Source organism: Bidens hawaiensis, unplaced genomic scaffold (genome assembly GCF_021521415.1).
Source record: "Bidens hawaiensis isolate Kalapana, Puna unplaced genomic scaffold, B.hawaiensis_p1.1 tig00014777_1, whole genome shotgun sequence".
Lineage (NCBI taxonomy): Eukaryota > Viridiplantae > Streptophyta > Magnoliopsida > Asterales > Asteraceae > Bidens > Bidens hawaiensis.
This window is the reverse complement of record NW_027492303.1, coordinates 183905-191088: the sequence shown is the minus strand read 5'-3', so window position 1 is coordinate 191088 and position 7184 is coordinate 183905.

Here is a 7184-nt window from a genome sequence, read left to right as displayed (position 1 = left end):
TACATACTGCGTAACAACGAGGCTTCAAACCAAGAGCGCCCGGGAAAGCTGGCCCCGGTTTGGGAAGGGTCATACATTATCAAAGAAGTCCTGGGAAAGGGCGCATACCGGCTCGAAAGGCTCGATGGCACTCCCATCCCAAGAACATGGAATGGAGCTCAATTACGCAAATGTTATATGTAGATCAATTCCAAAACTTGTAAAGAAAAGGCCTAGAGCCACTTCTAATGGAAATGATTCTCCTTTCATAATGTGTTTACCTTTATCCTTATGAACTTCCCACTAGTGCCGGTATTTACCGCATAAACGGGGAGAAGTAAGTCGTTACGTGTGTAAGGCGGCAAAACCCGCATAAACACAACGTTAAGGGAAACCTACACGCAGGTATGATGTAAGTAAAGTTTAGCCATCCTTGTAAGTGCAAGTGACGGTCCTACCCGCACAATCACGAACAAAGAAGCAAAACTTCAACCTCTCATCTACCACGTTCAAAGGTTATCCTAAAAAAAAAAAAAAAAAAAAAAAAAAAAAAAAAAAAAAAAAAAAAAAAGAGGAAAACCTACACGCAGGTCAGATATGGGTAAAGTTTAGCCATCCTACTAAGTGCAAGTGACGGTCATACCCGCACAATCACGAAAGAGGAAGCAAAACTTCACACCTATTATCTACCACGTTCAAAGGTTAACTTATCCTCAAATAAGGTAAACCTACACGCAGGTCAGATGGTAAAGTTTAGCCATCCTACTACGTGCAAGTGACGGTCATACCCGCACAATCACGAAAGAGGAAGCAAAACTTCACACCTATCTACCACGTTCGAAGGTTAACTTATTCTAAACACTTGGAAAATTGCTAATTTAAACTTAAGTATGTAAGTCATATAACGTTTATAAAGCAAGGAATCCAATGAATCAAGCGGTCTTAGCCGCGCAAAGATTTACATTTCATAAATATTCGTTACAAGAATGGCCGGGTAACTACCCGCCTACAAGAAAGTAAATCTATACAAACTAAATCTATCCTAGTAGCGGGAAGGGATCTTCAGGATCAGGCTTCAGGGCCACTTCCACTTGGACCAGCGCCGTCAGTAGAGCGTGGCTGTTCAAGATAAGCCTTAAGGATAGGTAGCCCGTCATCAGCAGCAGCAATTTCATTCACCTTCTCCACCACCGGATGCGGGAAGGCGGCGTATTGATTTACTGCTTGGTCATATATGGCTTCAGTATCTACATTGTACAAAGGGAAGTTGGATGGCGGGACGCCTTTCTCAACAAACCCTAGACCAAGCAGGAAGCCGACCCGTTCCCCATCCTCGTGAGAAGCGTTGAGGGCTGCGCTCATTGCATCGTCGTAAGATGTCTCTGAAAAGACCCGATGCACAACCTGCATAAGAAAATATACAAGTGTCAACACCCTATCTACAAAGAAAAGCGTGAAGACATGAAGATAGACTTACCTGAGACAACGCTTCTCGAAGAAGCCATTCCTTGGCAACCAGAGCTTCTTTAAGGGCGGCTTGAGCTTGGGTGCAGGCGCGTTCGGCTTCGCTTTTGTTAAGGTTGGCAAGTAGCACTTCCTTTGCGGCAGCCTTTTCGACGCCCTTAAGCTTCCGCTCTGTATGGTCAAGCACGCCCCTCTGGTCCAAGATCTCTTGGAGCTTCTTGGCATCTTCCATCGCCAAGGCATCATGAGCGCGTTGGAGAGCCTCTAATTTGGCCTTGAGCTCCTCGTTCTCCACGCGTAAAGGCTCAGCAACGGCTTCAGCCTTGGTGGCCCTCTCGGTCGCGTTCCTCGCAGTCTCCTTAGCTAGCCGAAGCTGTTCGTTAACAGCTTGGGCAGCCTTGGAGCGGGCCTCGAGTCGCGCTTGAACCTCAACCTCGAGGGCCTTGAAGGCCTTCTCCTTCTCCGCAGCAGCTGCAGACAGCTTTTGGTTCTCCTCCCGAAGAGCCCGCGCTTGGGATACTTCCTTGGCGCGAGCTGCTTTCAACTTGTCATTTTCACGACAAAGCAGCTCGACGCGCGGCTGCATCCGGGCTTGGAGAACTCGAAGCTCGTTGGTTAGCCTACCCTCCTGGTAGCTAGCCATGGCTTCCCCCAACGCACCATGGGGAGCAGCGTGGCGAGCCCATTCCACGCACTCCACAGGGGTACGAAGGGTTGTTCCTCGGCGTATGTTCCATCGAGGAACATACACTTCATTGGAATCCGAAACTGCAGAAAACAAAAAGCAGTTAGGAAAAGATGATAAAATATATAAGTAAAAAAGGGCCAAAGGAACCCTACGCACCTGTAGGGTCAATTACAGGCCGATAGCCGCCGAACCCATCACCTGAACCCAATGGAAATCCATCCAAGAGGTCAGGCAGATGGGAAGGTGGCGGAAAGATACGAGAAGCCCCACGCGTACCTGAAGGACCGGCCGTCGTTGCCGATGACGGGGGCATGGTAGCAGCCGCCGTAGTCGCCGCCGCGGTCGCTGCCGCAGAATCCGCGGCAAAAGTAACCGCCGGTTCTGTGAAGGATGCTGTAAAAATTGCACTCACAGCCGGCGGTGACGTCATCTCGGCTGGAACAGTCGGCTCAGAATGAGCAACTGAACCAGCGGAAGCAGGCGTAGGCGCCTGGGTCGACGCCTCAGGTAGGCTGACCAAGCCTACCGTCATTGGCGGAGAGGTTGTACTCGGCCCCTCACCCTGGAATGCGCCAACATCCACACCTGCGTAAAGAAGAAAAGTGTTAAAAAGGCTTGAAGATTAAACTACGAAGATAAAAGCTAAGAGTTGTACTTACAGGGTTTCTTCCGCTTGAACGTACGGACGGGCGGGGACGAACCCGATGGAGCCGGTCTCTTGATGCCGGTCACCGTCGTTGTCATTGGTTCTCCAGAGGTAACAGTCGTAGCCTCCGGAACAGTGGTCTTCTCACCACCGGGCTTCCCCCCCGCCTCTTCACTATCTGACTCAGTGTCAGATAGGAGCACTGGATCGGCTGTGGAGGCCGCCTTCTCCTTCCCTTTCCCGCCGGCAGCCCGCTTCTTCCGCACTAACGAAGGACCATCTGCGGATTCCTCAGAAGAAGACAGGGTGTAAGGAATTCCAGCAGCGGGTACAGCACTGAGGGGTGGAGGGGAGAATAACGCCTTACCTGGCCGCCGGTGGCTCAGGATCTCGTGGCCCAGCGGATAAACCTCCACAAACCGATCCGCTGTTTGCTCCAGGATGGGCAACTCGTTCTCATCAAGAGCACGAGTACCCATCCGCACAGGATCGTCAGCTTCCCGCGGGTACAGGAGCGACTCCAAATTGTTCCCCTCTAAAAGAAAAGAAACAGTTAGAAGACAAACTCATATCAGCAAGAAAGACAAGACATACTATAAGGAGTAGAGTTCAAACCGTATTCGAGAAGGATGGGAACCTGAGACGCCTCCTTCCACACCCGGCTCATCCCCAGCATCACCATCCCGGACTCCGCAAACCGGTAAACCGGAGATTGGACCAGGGATATCTTCGAGAACCATTCCGCCTCCTGGTAGTTGGGGGCGTGAAGGCTCGGAATTGCTTGGCCATTTTTAAACTTCATGGCAAGGGGGACGGCGCGGGCGGATATGTAGAAGAACTCCCGCTTCCACGATCAGAGACTGCGCTCGGTCGCACAAATCTTTAAACCCTTGATACGGGTTGTCAGGGTGTACCACCCCTGGATGCACCTCCAAGTATAGAAGGTCATCAGGCGGTACACATGGGGCTCGATGCCCAGAATCCGGCACACCCACTCGAAGTGGCGAATCTTGGCGACCGCCATAGGGTGCAGCTCGGTCAAATGAACACCGTGCCTCTCAAGGACACGGTAAACAAACTTTGTCAATGAGAACCTAAGATTCCCATAGACAAAGAATGCTGCATAAACCCCGATCTTGCCTCTGGGGGCATCGTACACGGTCTGGTGGGATTCAGGAAACTCAGGCTCGAGAGGATCGAGCATGAACTTCCTAACAACATACCGGTACTGATCGCCGGGCAGAGCACACTGGCACTCGCCAGCAGTACTCCTATCATCGGTCGTAGGCTCGAAATCATGTGAAGACATCTTGCAAAAGGAAGAAGAAAACGATTTCAGGGGAATGCTCGACTAATTAGAGTATTCACCGGAAATCGCTGTAAAGATGAAGAGAAAATGTGAGTATGAATTGGAAAGGATCCTCCACCCCCTTTATATACTAATCGCAATTAATGCGGTGAATTTAATGCGGAGGAGAGAGAAATTGAAGGTGCAATGAAACTATGACGCGTGGCAAAAAGCAACCTGGCAACAGCTGTCAAAAGGACGCGTGCCAGTAATTTCGCGGCCACGCGCCCGAAAAATCGCGCCCACGCGCCTGAAAAAAGCGACTGGAATGACCATGTACTGTCACGTCACCATAACTTCCTGCACGTCCTGACACAGTCAGAAGAAACCGTCGCACGACGTTTCAGATGTTTGGACTGTTCTTATCCTTACCAACCTTTCGAATTTCAAAATTCAAAATTCAAAAAGATTCAAAAGTAAGCGGGAAAATACCCCTTACCTTGGCAACCAAGTAACCATAAGACGGATGCGGGTACAGTGTTAAAGGCAAAACCCTTCACATACCTAGCACCCGCAGGGAATTCAAGCCAAGAACCCCGGCAACAAAGTAACTATAAGGCGGGTGCGGGTACAGTGTTAAGGCAAAACCCTTCACATACCTAGCACCCGCAGGGAATTGACGCCAGGGGTACCTTGAAAGTAAAGTAACTGTAAGACGAGCGCGGGTACAGTGTTAAGGCAAAACCCTTCACATACCTAGCGCTCCGCAGGGAATTGAAACCAAGAAGGATCTTTTGGGCAATGCTTGTGGAAACGGAAATAACATCCCCGCATAGCGGGAACGTCGAGAACTACATTGTTTGAGGCTCCAGGATGGAATTGGTGGTTTAAACATAATTGATCACTATGTTCAAAACCACTAAAACCTCAAGGAGAATCCACACAAGTGAGACTCAACGCTCCTGACTTGCGAGAAGGTTACATACCTACCCGCATCATACCCAAAGATCAAGCAAAAAAATCGGGAATTTTTGCAAGTGACATTAGGAAATCCGCGGGAAGAATCCCCACGGAGAACCTTAAAACTAAAAACCTTTTCAAAACCCCTTGCTTAAAGTCCAAAAGTTCACCTCACTTTATTGAACATTCATGAGAAGAACATTGGACTGGGGGGACTTGAAGAGGTAGGTCCCAGCAGAGCCCAGTTGGTCCCGCAAGACTCACCTTGAACAGGGACGTCTGCGCAAAGACCATCTGCTCCCGCAGGACCCACCATGCTCAGAGAACCTTACGCGCAGTACGCAAGCTGTACACGCAGGGAAAGCCTCCCAATGGTAAAGTACCCCGCCTGTTCCCGCAGTTGCGGATACAAGCCATCAGGGAAGGCTACCCGCAGACAGCAGGGCTACACGCACAAGACACTAGATACTTCAGTAGTCACATGAAGGAATGAGCAAGGCGGGAACAATCCCGCCTAAATGAGCCAGTCTGTATGATTCTGAAAGATCTTTTGTACTATACCTACCAAGGTATGGATAGGACAGATGATCTGACCAGAACAGCCCATGAGCCAATCACAGGGTGACAGCTCACCGACAACAGTGCGAGGAGGAGCACCCTCTAGTACTGTTTGTCACTATTAGCCGCTGCCTACTCACCAACCCTTACTGTGGGGCATGCGCAGCCTACAGTTGGTGGAATAGTGTTACTGTTGGCCGTAACCTATCCACCAACCAGCATGGCCTGCGTACAATCCACAGTATGTGGGACGTGCATAGTCTACAGTTGGTGGAATAGTGCAGCCGACTTTGTTACTGTTGGCCGTAACCTACCCACCAACCAGTATGGCCTGTGCATAGTCCACTGTTGGTAGAACAGGAATACTATTCAGCCGGCTGTACCTTCTAGGAAACCTACCTTCGGCTATAAATACTCCAACATCTTGGAATGGTAAGATCATCTGCTATCCAGTTATCTAGCAATCTCTTAATATACACTTATATTCAGAGCAACCTAGTCTGATTCTCACGCCGGAGGGTGGTCACAAGGAGGAACCCCCCCTTCTCAGTGACGAGCTTACGGTGTTTGTTTTGCAGGTCTCCTGAAGAACAACCTTCTCAGCTAGATCTCATCCGTGGGAAACATTACCTAACCCCCAGATTATCTATAATCTGTACCGGGTCACTTAGTGTTTCTTCAACTACTAAATTATCCATAGCTTAATTAGTTGAGGTGATGCACTCAAAACCTTTAATTTATAAAAGGAAGGTTTTAGGTTAGGTCCTACCTATGACAAAAATATAAATAAAATAAATACAAAGATAGAGGGTTTAAGTTGGGCTATGAGGTTTTTTCATCTATGGTAAGTTTCCTCATAAGAATGATCTCCGGTGCTTAGGAAATGGAGACGAGCGGGTGGCCAATATGGCCTGTCAGTGATCCAAACTAACCGTTAAAAAAAACTTTATTAAAAAATATAAGATACTAATGAAAAAGATTAAAGATGAATAAAATAATAGGTAATCTATTATATATGATTTACACTTAACTTACATTCAGTTGTAATAAGCCAAACTATTTGGTAATGTTTGTTATGGACTTCTTATATTTGAATAAAGTAAATATAAGATGAAGGTTTTGGGTTCGGAAGATGGAATGTAATGAGTCATTTTAAATAAATTCAAAAAAGTTTGTTTGGTTACCATGCATAAATGAAATAAATCATTCAACAAGGAATAAACTCCTTCCCTTTTTAGAATTTTCATTCTTTTGATTATGAGTGTTTTTTTTTTCATTTCTTAAGGAATAAAAAAGTCAAAAGAGTTAACAATCATTATTACTATTATATAATTATAATGATATTATTATTATTATTTTTCAATTATAGTTATTAATTATATTATTATATAATTATTTATTATTTTTTTATATTTTAATATAACTACTACATTATTAATATTAGTTTTTTTTTTAATTTGACGAGTTAACATTTCACAACGCACATACGTGATTCAACATTGTTACGATTATTTTTATTCAGTTTAAAGATCCCGTTGTAGCACGAGGGTCCAAAAATTAGTTATTATGAATATTTATATTAATATTAAAATTATTTATTT